Genomic DNA, 15,485 nt, shown 5'->3' on the forward strand with positions numbered 1-15,485 from the left:
AGAACGGCTCATGTTCCAGGTGCAGGGACACTGCAGGGACAGAGCAGATTTTAATCCCGTCAAGTGAAAGTCAACACAGAGCAAGCACTCTCGGCAGCAAAAGGAGCTGCAAAAACTGAGCATCTCCACCTTCTGCTGATATGAATTTTGATGAATGTGGCCACAGCCACTAGGCTTTGGGTTGGACTCAATGCTGCCCAACCATGCTAGATGTTTTCTGAAGACTATTCTCTCAGGAGACTTGAGATGAGTTTAAGTACTTTGTTTCAGCAGCACAGCGAGGATAACTGAACATTTGATATCTAGTTGCCCACAGCATGGCTGCTGAGAAGATGCAGGTACCTTTAGTTAGACAGCTTGAAAACCTGTTTTAGGTGTCCTGAGGACACTTAGAGGATTACTGGATCTTAAGCTTCCTGGATCATTTTTGTTGACTCAGACACTAAAATTGCACTTGTATCTTGCTGTAGGTGGCAAAATAGGCACTTGAGCCTCTCTGGACCTTTCAAGCACAATGCCTGAAGACATCTCAATATATGATACTCAAGTATTGTTAAATATATATATATATAGAGAGAGAGAGAGAGTCATAGCAATGTTTATGTCAATTTCTGTAACATTGATTAGTGATTATTATTCACCTACCTTCATTTCTCTGCGGATTTCACTACCGTTTCTGAAAGTGTTGAATTCTAGATAGCTGTTCAACTGTCTAAACTCAGTTGCAAGTTATCTGATCTTAAATATTTAAAATAAGACAAGGGTCACAGGGCACTGGCAGAATTCTCAGTGTCTCCTGCTCTCTTCATATGGTATGCGATAACTGATAATGTGTTGTCTCATATACTAAGACTTCAAGACTAATTGTACAGCCTATGAAGACAATGTTTGGGGTGTACCATCAACAACTAAATCTCAGTTGCATGTTGCCTGTAACCCAAACAGGATTCCATGTTTCATGGTTTCATTGCTTTAGCTACTGCTGTTTAACAATGTTACTGTAACACTGTTAATTATCATTACAGGGGAAGACACACAAGAGCAATTGCAAGGCAATCTCTATGACTCACTCCTGCTTGTGGTAGTTGTGCTTACTGCACTTGCCCCTCCTTGCTACTCTTTCATAGAGCCAACAGCTTGAAAGATGATCAAGCAGAAAGGTATTATCAACACAACTCCCTTCTCCCGTTCCTGATTATTTGCTTATTTTGGAAGATAAGGAGTTTTGACATCAGAGTACATTGGTCAGAATAATATTTGAAGCTTTAAAATCTGCTGACCTACAACATAACCAAGGACCTGGTTTGCCGCAGTCAGTGAAGACTATAGTTCCACTTGCAGAGCATCAGAGGATTTGGTACCAATTGGGATCCTACTTTAAGATTGATTACAGGAATTGGATTTCTCTTCCTCCTTTAATGTGTTTATTGCCATTATGGAGGGCTAACCTTGCTGCAGCTTGCAGCTGTAACTTGCTTCATGATATCATATTATTAAACAACATTCACTGTTTATATGGTCAATAAAACATAATTAAATGACTTCATAGAATCAAATTAATTTCTCATATGCCATATTCATTTAAAAATAGAATCAATATTATTTACCCTACTTGACAATAATGCCCCGTGCTTCACATAAGATTGATTCAATACCAGCAGGTAGTTGTCAATGAATGCACTTTGCTGCGGTAAATGAACACAATCAATACTCAGAAATGCGAGTTTTCTGGCATATGACAGAATTGTAACCGAAGTGAAGGTTGAGTTTTGTTCAGGTCTTTTTATTTCTTCTTTCAGGTTTCATACAAGGACAATCTGAATTTCATAGTCGGCACCAGTGCAGCAACCATCTGAAAAATTACCAGGCAGCACCATTGCACACTGAACATCATTATCCTCTGACAGGGTTATGCCGCATGAGATAGCAGGCAGAAAAAAGGAAAACTCAAGAAAGAAATATCAGAGATTCTCAGCATTTTTTGAAAAATATATTGTTCAAACTCTTAAGCATCACACGAGTACCATGTGAAAGACAACTCTGCGTTGTGAAGGGCATATTGCATGAATTTCAATTTGTTCTGTTCAAAATGGAGTAAGAAAGAAAAGCTATAGTTCTTGGAAGGATATCCCAAGACATCATTTTTCATTTAGAAAAAACATATCAGTTCATGTAAGCTAAGAATCATTTTAAGCTATATTACATACATTCAAAACAAAACTAATGTCAACGAGATTGACATAACTTCTCTGTTAACTTCAAAATGAACTAAAAATAGGGATTTTGGCATTTAATTTAGGGCAATTTTAAAGTAAAACACGTTTAAAGCAGATTTTAGAAAACATTAAAGATACAGGTGTCCGCTACCACTCACTTTTTCAGTGGGAGTTGATCTTCTGGTTGCTTTTTCCCTTATAAAATGTGCCTTTGAATCTCCACAATCCTTCAGCTTTTTAATCTTTTTAAGGCAGTCCTCATTTCTCTAAGACTAACTTAACTGATTTCTGAAGTCATGCTGTACAAGTCATTTTCACAGCTACCAAGGCAGTGCTTCTTCTTTCCAGCAAGTTCCTCAACCTTTATGTGTAACTGAGCAATCCTGCTTTTACTTTATAGAAAATTCTGGGAAGCACACTGAAGGAAAGCACTTCCATAGCACACTTGATCTCATGTTTTACTGCTGGTTTAGTATATAGATATTCTTTGTGTAAGAGCCAAGAAAACAAAAGCAGAACACTTTAGAATAACATTGGCACATTTTTATATATTTAGTGAGAGGTGAATAGCAATTTTAAATATAAACAGCCTTTACAGTTCACATCTTTCAGAAATCAACTACAACTTCACAGCTTTTGTATACATTAATTTTAAGACTGCAGTTGGCTTTCTTGGAAAAAAACAGTAAATTCATTAAAATCTAAAGTAGCTCCTTTCCTCAAAAAAAACAAAAAAAAAACCCAAAAAAAAACCCCACACACACCACAAACCAAACCAAAAAACCCAAACAAACAAAAAAACTGATCATATATAACATCTATCATTGTTCTGATGTCTGCTTGCAAAAAAAAGTACAGCAAGCCAGCATGCATCACCCATCTTTCCTCCCCTTTACCTGTGTCACAAAAACATCCTTATGTCAACCATAATCTACCACAATTCTCCCAAAAATAGCATAAACACTATATCTAGCTTCACAGAATAAAGATAAAACAATTAACAATCTACACTTAAAATTATTTCCTCTAAAATATTAATCCACAAGCAGAAGAAAAGCTTCCAAAATTTACATTTCAAGTGCACATAATGACAAACAGTAATTGATACAAATATGTTCAGTGCAGAAGAGCTACTGTAACTGCTGGAGTCCACGAAACTGAACATTCGCTAGTGGGGCAGTGAGGCAACTTAACATGTAGCAGGTGACAACCACCACCAAGGTTTTCTCTGTTTTTTTTTTCTTTTTGTTTCTATTCCTCCCTGCTTCATTTTCCCAAAGTTTGACTATTTATTAATTCCACTAATTCATTTAACATTCACATCAAAGTTACAAACAGGAAAAATCAAAATTAAGCTTCCCTATCACATGCAGAACCTTACTACTCGAACAAGCTTCCATTAGTGTAGGTAACAGTCAGGCTGCTGGTTCTTTTCAATTCTAGAAAATGCTGTCCCTGATTCAGGAAACACGAGCAAAAGAGACAAGGAAAAGAAAAACACAACTATGCTCCCCTTTAAATGGAAGGACAGCTATGTCGTTTTATCACAGTGGGATAATGGAAACAACCTCTTCACACAAGGCCCTTCTGTGAAGAAAAAAAAAAAAATTAGGCAAGTCACTGTTTCATAGATTTGCTGGTGGATGGTTGTGAGGAGTTTCACTGCTTTCCTCCATAGCAGTTGAGTTTGCTTAAGACAAAATACAAATAGTTTCTGAATTTTGTACAGGCAGTTTATCTAAAGGAACACATTACTGGACTTGGAGATGTGGAAGTGTGCCTGGACTGTGGGGCCAGCAGATAAGGACGCATCCGCAAGATATACACCAAAGAACTTTGCATAGTCTTTGAGTAAAGAAGAGCTTGCAGCAGTGGGGCAGAAGCTTGTCAGAATGTGAACACGTGCACACATAGCGAAGGAGAACAGGACTGAAAGGGCCCATGGTTATAACAAGGTATAATTTTCCTTGAGCATCTCGGCAGTCCTGGTCATCATTGCAGTGTATGTCCTCTCCCTTCAAACAACTGCTTGAAGTGCAGAGGATTTGTCTGAGTGGCATGGTAGCATAAATACGTGTGACCATATATTATTTCTGATCCGAGCAATACATCATTTACTCACTGCTCAATGTGGAATTCCAAACAGGCAAGTTTAATCATTTTAATTTCCAGTTATTTTACCCACTTTACTAATTACCATTACAGCACTGATTAGTTTGTAATAGTTATTCATTAGCTCTAAATTGAACAAGAGCTGATTTGAGGTAATTACTTCCTTGACATGTCTGGGGACTAAGTATTTCATAGTCATCAGATAATGACTCTGATGAAATGCACGGTCAGTAGCAAAGACTCAAAGAATCACTGGTGAAGCTCTAAAATAATCTCAGAATCACCTCTACTTTTCTACTTGCAGATTATTTGGTAAAACCAGCTTTTCTCCAGCCAGAGTAACCAAGGATGTTACTATACATCATACATTATAGAACAGAAAAACAGACTTTGAGGCAGTTCAGTATTATGCCTTACATATTTTGTTATGGAGGAAGACTGCATTTTGCCTGTTTGAGGCCCTCATTACAGATGATTACAATATCTTGTTTCTGGAGAACAGTTGTTTGTCCTTGCACTCAGCCTTCTCACGTGAGAAAAATATTTCTTATTTCATTAGCTTGGAGTTGTTGTGGCTGGAAACACAGGATATTTCAGAGGGAAGACACTGAAATCAGGGACAGAGGATATGTCTCCAAAACATCCTCAGGCATCTTCCTCATCCTCCTTGGCCCATTTACACATTTAGCTTTCTCTTGCCATATTTTTGGGGGTTGCATTTTGGATCTTACCTTGAGGAAGCACTGATCAAGCCCCAACATGCCTACTACCTACCATTTAACTGGAAAGCAAGTGAAGGGTACAACAAGAGATACGCTCCTAGAGACAGGATATTGATTCCATTTTCTGCTGAGCAGTAATTCATTATCCATGGGATATTCTTTTATCCACTTGTGGAAACTTATGGAAATTTCTGACCTTGATGTGGCCAGGTAAACAGAGCATGCAGGCCTCAGACTCATCCTAATAAATTACCAATCGGAGCAAGCTGCTCTAGTGGTTATGTTCCAGACCTTCAATACCAGATGTGATCTCAGGAAAATGTGTTATCGGGGAGGAGTGAGTTAAACCCTGTTAAAAACTGTCCATGGTCAATCATCTAAGAGCATGGGTGAAGCAAAGGTAGCTCCAGCAGAATTTCCTTGCTTTTACTAATTAGCTCTCTCAAAGTCCTGCCACTTAAGAGTTTTGGCTACAATCAGCTATAAATCAAAGACCAGAGCTTTGCAATTCTGTTTCATGATCCTTACCTTAGAGATCAAATGGTTTTGTTTTCAGATCCAGACTGTGCACCCAAAGGTGTTAACTCACAATGAGGGACAAACATGAGGCTTAGAAGTATGGCAGCAACATAATACTACTCCCTCAAACGATTTGAAACGACTCAAAATTAGAAACAATGGAAGAAAACAAAACAGTAGCTTAGTTCAGATGCCCAGAACTAGAAAACCTAAGATGTAATTATTTGGGAAACACCCAAGCCTTTTCCTTTAAGCCTTGAGTCATTTCTTTACTCAGTGGAACACAAATACAAAGTACAACATTCATCAGAAACAAAACAATACAGAAATACTGAAATGGATACAGAACAGGTCAGAAGAACTTCAAATAGGAATGGGTTTTGTTACAGCTAATTATGACACTGAGGACAGACCAAATGACCTCCCAATACATCTTGTACTCTATGAAACATTAACAATGCTTGAAAAAAAGTATGTGGTGGGGGGAAGATGGAAGTGAAGAATTTACTTCAGATGTCTTTCTTAGCAACTTCTATTTTTACATTATCTCCTCTGTTGGCTTTGCTCATCACCCAAAATAATACCAACATCCCTCCTCCCCTGCCAGAGTCACCCCCCCAAGTTACACAGTGAGTTCTATTGATTTTCGAGACATTGTCAACTACCTAATAATTTAACTGGTGGCACAGCTCTTTCAGTTGAAGCTTCAGTTTCCCAAACAAAAGCTAACCACCTGAGACCACAGAGGACAGGATATGAGCTACTTATAGCAACACTGGACCAGTGAACAAGAATAGCAGGAAAGCTGCTTATTTTATTTTTTTTTCTCCAGCAAAGGCCTTTGAAGTAAACTATTTATTAAACATTATAATACTCGAAACAAAAATCTTTGAAGGCAGGTTATCCTCCTCTGCACCATGTCCCATTGTGAATGAATTGCTTCCTTTTCCTTTTCAGTTTTTTTTCACTTGTGAAACTGATACTCAAATTGTTCTCTGAAGCTACTTGGGTGAGCCCTCGCCTTCACCAAGAGGAATAGTCCATCCATCAACAAAGGGATCATTAAAAATACAACTCAAAATACTTCAATATCACCACACTGTAAGCAGCCACGCTGTTCATCAGGCAGTGTTATATAAATACAATAAATAAGTTCCTTGTGCATAGAAAAGCAGTATCAATTAATAAATAATGATGCATCCAGATCATTTGAAACAGAAACAAGTGGCCTAACTGAGACTTAATTTTTCACTTTTTTAATTAAAAAAAAAGTAAATTCTCCCCACTAACTCTGTTACTGATGAGGACACATGAGTTTTCTTTGTTCTTCTGATTAAAACATTTGTCTCTCCCCCTCTCTGTTGTTGAAAGAACTCATTTTTCTCTACAGTATCACCAAGATCATTGGGAGTTTCAAAACCAGACTTACAGAATTGCCTTTTCAAATACACATATTTGAGCTGGAGACACAGAACCATCACACATTATACTGCATTTATGCCTTTGAAGATCTGGCACTGATGCACAATAAAGAGGGGAATTGCTCTGAACCAATCACTAAGAACCATCTGAGCCTGAGAAATTCTCTGGCCAAAGCCTGGGAAATAATCAGAAGTGAACTGAAACTCCCACTGGGCCACCGATGCATGCCTGCATAGTAAAGATGTTACTGGCAAGCTACAGACAAATTCACATTAAAAAAGGTCTTAATAATTCTTTGTTGAGAGAAATAACTTACTCCAAGTGAGAGACAGTAGAGAAACCTAAACTATCAATATCCTGTTTTCTGAAAGATGTAAGAATTTGCAACTTCCACTGATTTTCGTGGAAGCAGTTGTGATCTATCATCTCCGAAAATCTAACCACAAAAATATGACTTGGAATTTCTCAGTATTTTCCTCACTAAGGAGCTGATCTAGCCTTTATTCATGCAAAATAAGACACTCTTCACTGAATAGGCACATTTTCTTGATTTGTTCTGCCTTCTGCTTTCAGGTGCAACCTGACATGGGTACAGGTGATGATCAAACACCAAGAATTTTGAATAATTTTCTTCCTCATCTCTATAACATTTGCCTATCTGACAATATATTTCTATTATGTAACATATTTCTGCATTTCACCTTCCACAAACACCTATGAGCAATTTTAAAAAAGTGTATAAAAGGAGCTTTGGTGGGGTTTTTTTAATCAAAGCAAAGCTCTCCTTGCACAAAAAAAGTAGAGCTAGCCTCCAATAAAATGCTCTCTTGGGTGTGGAAGTATTCTAGATGCCTCCTACTTGAAGTCTGGCACTGATAACTAGCCTTAACTTATCTGTGTTACATGTAAGTCTAACAGATTTATAATAATGATCCAATGACTCATTTGTCATTCCCACCAGGCTAAGCTGAAATCCAGTACACTTATTCAGCTCCAAGGCACTGACTTTTGAAGAACAAAGAATCCATCCTTTAACCATTTTTCTTGCTAGTGGAGGGCAACAACACACCTGTAGCCATGTAATTGCCTCTGCCATACAGACACAGTGTCAAGAAGCTGGCTAAACTGGCGACACTGGAACAGGTTGCCCAGGGAAGCTGTGGATGCCCCATCCCTGGAGGTGTTCAAGACCAGGCTGGATGAGGCTTTGAGCAACCTGGTCTAGTGGAGGGTGTCCCTGCCCATGGCAGGGGGTTGGAACTAGGCGATCTTTAAGATCCCTTCTAACCCTAACCATTATATGATTCTATAAACAAGACACACTTGTAAAATTTGTACAGTGGCAATCACTGAAGTTCTGGAGAACTCACAGAAGGATTCTCTCTGGTGGGGAAAAACAGACTGTATGCTCATAATTTGATAGAGATTTTACAGGCTTTCTATGGAACTGGAGTGCAGAGTCAGCTCTGGAAATAAACTGTCAAAAATGAAGAAAGGTTTCTTGGGCATTCATAACTCTGTTACTTATTAATCCTTATTCACATGCAAATAACTGGGAAAAGCAGTACATAAACTGAAAGGTGTGCCCTATTTTCCTCTAATTGAGTGCACTCAGCTTGCGAGTAGGGAAGAAAAACTACAATGAACTTAGCTAAATGATGGATCAAGATAAAGATGCCTACAGAGATCTCAGTTCATAAAAGCATGCCAGTATTTTAAGTGTTCTTTAAGTCACATTTTAAGTGCTCTCAAGGATAAGGTCACATTGAATCATACAATTTAGCACTTTCATAAGGGCTTTAGAAGTTATCAGCAGTCTCTAGTTCTACCAGCTCTAAGGTGTCATTGATAGTCTGGAGACATTCTTCTGAATGGAAACTTCAGTGGTTGCATTCCTAGATTTTTAAAAAGCTCATTAAGTTATTCAGAGAAATTCCTTATTTATTTTGAGCGATCTCACGAACAGCCATAAGATTAAAACTCTTCAGTCCCTCTGTCAGCTTGCTTCACTTCAAAATTCAGTAAGACTGAGTCAAAGGGAGAAGGAGGTGGTTGTAGGCTCTTGCTTCCCCAGAACTCTTACTGTCTGAAGATTTTTCAGCAGTTTGCCTTCGCACCTCCAAGTAGAATTGGATCTCAGTCACAAGCTCTCCCATAAGATGCCCTGTTTGTTCCAATTATTTAAATCTGAGCCTGAATTTCAGAGTAAACTCACCCTCTGACAATACAGACACAAAGTGAATAAGGAAATTGCATGGTAAAATTAAGAAATTAATAAAATATTTCCATTATTTTTCCAAGATAATTCAATTAAGTTTCACAATGGATGGACTTAAGTGCCGTACCTGCATAGCAGATTTAAACTTTTCTTAATTTATAATGCTGAATTAGTTTTTATGACTTTTTGTGTGTGTGTGTTTCCATTTCTGCTACAGAGTAGACAAAATTGTATTCCTCACCACTGCACATTCTGCAAATCTTCAACATCACAAACAGTGGTATGTGTCCTCACGTGTCAAAGCTTTAAATCAAGTTTCACTCATCTTTCCAACTTCTTTGCAATTCTCACTGAACCAGCTGCAAAGCCAATGTGCGTTCAGTAACTGTGGCCTGGAACAGTGATGGGGAGGAAGCAAGCATCCAGGGAAAATCAGAGGGCAAACTGGGGACCAGGCAAAAGTAATACACAATTAATAAAGGAGCTACTGGAAAGAATTCCATTCATACTTTTAGCTTTGTTGGTTAGATCAATTAGAGATACTCTCTTGGTAACGTAAGCAGAATCTGGGCCTTAATATGCATACACCTTTGCAAAACCCCTTCAAGTGTATGAAAAAGAACTTTGAAATAAAGGCAAACCCAGCTCATTACATCAATTTCAGACACCATTTATATCAGCTAGTGCCATCTCCAAGATTCACAATAGCACAATTTTATTAATTCTCATAAAGTCTGATTTTGCATTCAGGCAGTCAACATGATTTTAAGTGCCAATATCTCACCCTGAAAGTCAGCAAAATATAAAATAACATCAGTAGAATATTAAAATCTCCCACCGAGATAAATAGCAATACAAAGGTTCAGACAGAGTCAAACAGATTAGTGCTCACTTTCTACTCATTATGTGCTTTCAGCTAGCACAGTACAGTTTTATAATTTGATGGGAAAAAATTACACTTTTTAGCTATTTTCTAGCCTGAATTTCTAAAGCTGCTCCTTCCTTTAAAAATGGCATAGTATTATTACCCATAAAATAAAACTATGACTACCCAGCAAGCTCAGTTCAATGATGTCCATGTTGCTGGCATATATATTCTTTTCTCAAAACATATCTTGGGAGGAGCAGGGGGGAAAAAGGTCCAGGGAGGGAAGGGGAAATTATTCTTTAACATCCTCCTTGCTTCAGAACTTATTTGTAGTTCAGAATGGAGTCAAATGTCGTATCGGCAATTAAACTTTGACTCCTACTAGAGCAATATTAATGCAGAGTGAGTCCCAGAGCAGCACTGCCCAGCCCTGCGCTCAGGGTTAGCTCCAGTGCTAAACAGCACGTTGCTGACCGACACAGGAAATCCCTCTCCTGTTCCTTGAGTTGAACTGAAGGGCTGGCATAAAGAAAATGTCCAAAGTATTAACAGCAACAAAAACTACAGGCTCGGAGCCAGATTTCAAAGGCATTTAGGTGCCTAACTTGCATTAATTTTAGTGGGACTAAGTTGCCCCTTAAAATCTGGCCATCAGTCATCACTTTTCTTAAGCCACTCCAGATCCTGTGGCTCTGTCAGGATGTTGAAGCAATTCATTTCACAACTTTGAATCCAACAATATATTTTGGAAATCATTCAAAGCACAGTGCTTTTTTAACATGAAGTTTCCTTGTCCAATAAAATACACTGGAATTTTACGTACTTGGTATTTTGCAGGTCTCACCTGTTTTATTTCGATTGAGGCCAGAAGCTAGCAGTATGCTGAAACGACTAACATCCAGGTAAACTCTCCTTTCTTCCTTTAGGTGGGAGAAGTGTTTAATGGATAACAATGTTTTGACAAATACTTTTTATAAAGAGTAATATATACAATTTCAGCTTTACTGAATACTAACGTAATTACTCCTGAACAAAATCATTGCCTAGAGAATGTTAATCCCAAAAGAAACAATGTAGGTGTTATAATGTGTGTAAAAATCAGAAATTAGCATTCAAAGTGTCCATTCCCATACAACTCCAAAATGAACTCAGGCAAACAAATACCAGCTTGGCTTGTAAAGGAATCCAGTGTAATGAAACACATGGACAATGAGAAAAGCAAATCCTCATTTTGATTCACAAGGCATACACTTGAGCTAACAAAATTGATCTGAGAATACTTTAATAAAAACAAACACAGGTAGCTGTAACGTCTAAACACAGGTAGCTGTAGTGTCTGTTAATGCCAGGCCATTTAATGAGATGACGCTCACACTGCACCAACAGGTCATGCTATGCCAACTCTTCAGAGCAGAAACTCAAGCCCTCTCCTCACTCATGACCATATCCAGTCTGTCCCTTGCACTGGTTCCAGCCCCCCAATGTCAAAGCACAGGAATCAAGCTTGTAAAAAGGCCTCACACAAAGCTTTATCCCCTTTCCCCACTGAAGCTGCACCAGGGAACTTAGGTGCTGCCTTTTTGGCCTCCAGCAGCATTGGCTGGTCTAATAAAAGATGCTGGTTTTCCCTGGGGAACTTACCTCTCTGGTTTATACTGGACAGGTGTTTTCCTCTCAGTAAGACTTGCTTTTAATATCTACTGAAATTATACAAAGAAAACATACTGAAAATACGTATATTAGCTATTTAAACACTCCTTTTCCCCAGTGGAAAAGGGTCAGTGGGCCAGCATATTAACCTCCTTCATGGTACAACGCACATTGCCTCTCACAGGGAAAAGCAGAAATCTTATTGCCTTCCAAGAGCACACTACTTTCTCCCTGACCCTGTGAGGCAGCATCCTTTTCTTTCTCCCCAGTGGAGTTTCTTCCTCACTGGCCTCTCAGACAGACCTCCTTGTAGCTGGCTCACACACTTCTGAAAATCACTCCTTAAGAGAATAACCCACCTCCCTTTAAGCACCTGCTTGAGTATAATTTCAGGAAATTTGTTCCCAACTCAGGCTAATCCTTCCTGGCTAGTCATCTTCCCTTTCCTTCGCAACTCATTATTATCCTTTAATTGTTGATTTGATCCGTCATGTCCTGAGCCATCAGGGCTCCTTTCCCCACTCCTGTGCAGGACTGGTTCAAAAGACAGTTAACACCTAGTCAGCCACATGTCAGTTTATGAAGAAACCTAATTTCAAGCAGAAAATGAAGGCAGTAGTATCAGCTTAGAGAAGACAAGGTTTTACACTTCTTTTAATAAGGTGTAAAATTAAAGAATTTGCTGCTGCTTATGTAGCCTAACAGAATTTAAAATTCAGGGTTTTTACCCCTTTGCCCTGGTTTATGTCAGACATGAAACCTGTTGAGGGATGGAACCCAAAAAATGTAAAGTAGCTGCATTTTCTTTCATCTTTCTTCTGGAACTCAAACAAAACTACTAGCTGATGAATGGCCATTTGTAACACAGATGTTAATGCAATACTAAATGAGACAAAAACCACCAATGCAGTTTGCAAGGCTCCCTGTGATGCACAGTCACCAGGCAACACTGAGACCAGCACTAACCTAAACTGGCTTTGCATACGCAACCAATATATTTCCTTATTAATCTCAATGTTCTTATCACACCCAGTTGGGTTAATTTGAGTGTAACAACACTCACATTCCCTCAAACTGTACCAAAAATATAAATGGTCTTTAAAGCAAATACTAGCAACATCTAAAGGAAACACATGCTTTCACAGATAATTTTACAACCTATACTTGCAAGGTGAAGTACCTGATACTTGGCAGAATGCATGGAGAGCCCACCCAGCATATTAAAAAGAACAGTTTAAGCCATCATTTGGCTCGATTCACACCACATTCCAGGAACCCCATAAACAAAGACATGTGCAATGTTAACTTTCTCTTTTATGCTGACAGTTTTTTTTTCTCCCATATAATGACCTTCCTGCACAGTGTGTGTTACCATAAAAAGAAACAGAGCCCAGTAAAATTAGAGGAACTGCTTAATATCAAAACGTTTTATCTAAGGAAGACACCACCGCCAGTGTAAATATAAAAAGCACAAGAATTAAAAAGTATTTGTTTTGCTGTCTCTTCTTTAAGTTTAGATTGTTCAAACAAACCTAGCTTGAGTTTTCAGTTACTCTGCACTAGATGGTCCTCCCAAAGGCTGAAATGGTACTCCAGAGAATGTGAACTTGGCTCCAGTTTCAGACAATCTTCATCTTCTTTTTTGACAAAGAGAAAAGTATTTGAATGCTTTGTCTGTAGCAGAGAATTTCATATGAAAGACACAACAGTAAACAAGTCACCAAAATTGGCCACGACTACACAGACTGTAGTGCACACTTGTTTTTTTTTTAAAAAAAAACTTCTCTGGCCCAAAGGACACTGTTTTATTTTACAAGCAGAATGCTAATGTGAAATTTCAGTTGGATATTATCTCTCTCATCTAAGTACAAAAGAAAAGCTACTTGCATTTTTGATAGAGCCTAAGTTTGCTATTTTGTTTGTACAAAGAAAAGCAAAAAGGAAGATAAAACAAGAACCTCACAGCTAGTCAGCTTGGTAAAATGCCTTAAACTGAATTACTTTTTTATACTTTTATTTGAACTAACAACAAACAACCAACAACCCTTATTCATAGCATTCGTCTTTCTATCAGCATTCCCAGAATGAAAACTGAAACTTTAAAAATATAATTGCTTTGTACCAAACACACACTAGCTTCCACCATGGCAACTATCCCACAAAACTCAGGCAAGGCTAATCACAGTTCCCTAGATTTATTATCTTTTTTTTATCGGGGAGGCATTCAAAAGCGCTATGGCTGCCTGGCAGCTAAGGCAGATATTATCCTCACCCAAAAGAGTTTTAATTTTAGCCTCGTGCATTTGGTGAAAACACATTTCTGAAAATCACAGAGCATGCCAGGGAAAAGCTTACCCCAGCTCCAGCATGGAGCTTCTTGCTTCGCAAAGCGGCATATATGAGAACTGAGAAATAGCTCGGCAATGCCAGGGAGACTTCACTGAACATGCCAGTAAAGTCTCCCTACACCAGCCAGAAACCCAAGGGAAGGAAATGAGAGTGATTATATACAGCTGAGCAAGCACAGTACAGAGACTCCTAAATCAGTGATACGGTGTTCGCTGCTGGTGTTCTGCGGTAAAAATGTTTACCATCTGTGTTACTCTCTCTTTGTTATGGACACTAATGGAGCCTTCAAACATAAAAGCTTGGGGGTGGGGAACAAAAACATGATGAAGTTGAAGTACTTTAGAATCACTCTAAGCTGTATTTTACATAAGAAAATCCTGACACTTGACAAAAAAATGTATTGAAACCAAAACAGAGCAGTTTCAGGCTGAGCTAAGGAGGCTGCACAGGGCTGAGTCGCTCTGCCCTGCAGGTCTAGTTCTGAGCTATCAGGCACAAACAAATCCTTCAGGTATTGAGAAGCAGCTGTAGTTTGGACACAACAGAAAGAGGTATACTCCAATAGCTACTAGGCCTTTCAGCCCCATACTTATGCTGAGCATGCCTGGGGCAGTGAGTTTCCTAGGAAGCAGCTGCGTTTGTACAAAGCTTTTCTGCAGGGGAACTTCGCTGATCATCTCCTGCTGCTGAGAAGCCACAATGGCCTGAAGAGTATGACAGTCTGTAGTGAAGCCAAAAACTAATATACACCATTCAGTCTGCAGTCTGTGCATAAAACCAAGCATCTGACTTGCCCGTGTTAGACATCTCATGCTGTCATACATGAAAATAGGTGGAAATCACAGCCTCCAGCCTGACTTCCATCTCAGACTTTTTTTTACTGTGCTCATCGAAATTTATGTAAGGGAAAGGAGTTCCAACAGCCTGATACCTCCACTACAACCTCAAGTAGCTGCCTTACTCCGTGTTTTCACAGTCCCTTCCTCCCTCACGACCCAGAATGACACCGCAGGGCATCTATGTTAACAGGAGTCCATGCTACTTGCTTCCTTTAAGCCCAAACACACACAGCTTGGCTCAGACTCCCCTACTTACACTTAACTAGCTATTGGGGCGCCTATTCTTCAACCACAGCACATCCAAATTCTTTGGCAGCCAGTGCCCAGTTTCAACAGAGTTGTCAGTAATTTGAGGCCAGCTACTCAATTCAGCACATACAGCGCAGCCTCACAACAATGCAGTGAGAATAATGCTTTTTCAGGTGAGAAGTTTCAGGTAAGTTGTTACACCTCTCATATTACTGATGCCAGGTCAAACATAACTCTATCAGAGCAGGAGTGGACTTCATGAACCACAAACCAAGCCAGGAAGAAGAAAATCAGAAGTGGAATAGCAGTTAGTTTTCCCTA

At 38.9% G+C, this 15,485-nt stretch overlaps 1 protein-coding gene across 1 annotated transcript in view; it reads right to left on the minus strand.

The window, feature by feature from the left end:
* Nucleotides 1–15,485, minus strand: part of PCCA (propionyl CoA carboxylase, alpha polypeptide) — a 78,820-nt gene that overhangs the window by 29,143 nt on the left and 34,192 nt on the right. The window lies entirely within an intron of this gene.

This window comes from Pterocles gutturalis, unplaced genomic scaffold, assembly GCF_000699245.1.
Source record: "Pterocles gutturalis isolate BGI_N339 unplaced genomic scaffold, ASM69924v1 scaffold24160, whole genome shotgun sequence".
NCBI classification, from domain to species: Eukaryota; Metazoa; Chordata; class Aves; order Pterocliformes; family Pteroclidae; genus Pterocles; species Pterocles gutturalis.